Source organism: Carlito syrichta, unplaced genomic scaffold (genome assembly GCF_000164805.1).
Source record: "Carlito syrichta isolate Samal-C Ts95f unplaced genomic scaffold, Tarsius_syrichta-2.0.1 Scaffold315843, whole genome shotgun sequence".
NCBI lineage: Eukaryota > Metazoa > Chordata > Mammalia > Primates > Tarsiidae > Carlito > Carlito syrichta.
This window is the reverse complement of record NW_007259939.1, coordinates 337,689-338,596: the sequence shown is the minus strand read 5'-3', so window position 1 is coordinate 338,596 and position 908 is coordinate 337,689. Positions and strand designations below refer to the sequence as shown.

Here is a 908-nt window from a genome sequence, read left to right as displayed (position 1 = left end):
GCACTCTAGTCTGGGCAACAGAGTGAGACTCCAACTAAAAAAAAAAAAAAAAGAAAAAGAAAATAGTATCAAAATTCTAAAAAAAAGTGCTATAAAATCATATCATCAAATATCAAAAAAGATAAGCCCAGTTGAGCGTGGTGGCTCATGCCTGTAATCCCAGTACTTTGGGAAGCTTAGACAAGAAGAATGCCTGAGTCCAGGGGTTAGAGACCAGCCTGGACAACATGGCATCTCTGCAAGAAATAAAAAACATCAGCCAGGCATGGTGGCACACACCTGCAGTTACAGCTACTTGGAAGGCTGAGGTGGAAGGATTGTCTGAACCCAGCAGGTCAAGGCAGCAGTGGTCATGAGCATGCCACTGCACTCCAGCCTAGGCGACAGAGTAAGACTCTGACTCAGAAAAAAAAAAGACAAACCCATAAAGAAAGTACATCAAAGTAGCACAATGTGTCTGTGTGTGTGGGGAGGGTGCCTCTAAAACTTATTTTCCCCCCACAGCCCTTCAAGTCAAGCATCAAAGAAGTAAAAATTAGTAAATGTTCAACAAGTTCCTCAAATATATTTTGGTAGTTTCCAAATGGAGTTTTTATGAAGACTCAGACAAAACAGAAATTTCAGAATGGTAAACTAAATCCCCAAACATTATATAACATAGTTAATTTCAGAGCAAGAACCACTCAGGTTTCGTGATTCTCTGGCAAATTATTTTTTTCACTATCTTTTCTGTGGAAAAAAAATAAAGAGAAGTCTCATTACTATTAATAGACACAAGAGTATTGTTGGAATAGTATACAAATTGGCTTGTTAAGAGACTGAGGACGTATAGAACCTATCCTAAATCAATTATTGATAAATTAGAATATTTTCCATTTATATCAACATAACTAACACTGTTTGCAGAA

At 37.4% G+C, this 908-nt stretch overlaps 1 protein-coding gene across 1 annotated transcript in view; it reads right to left on the bottom strand.

Annotated features, from left to right (window-relative positions):
• FANCM (Fanconi anemia complementation group M) overlaps nt 1–908 on the bottom strand; it is a gene marked incomplete at its 5' end in the record, with an annotated part of 67,456 nt that overhangs the window by 59,914 nt on the left and 6,634 nt on the right. The gene's annotated exons all lie outside the window — the stretch shown is intronic.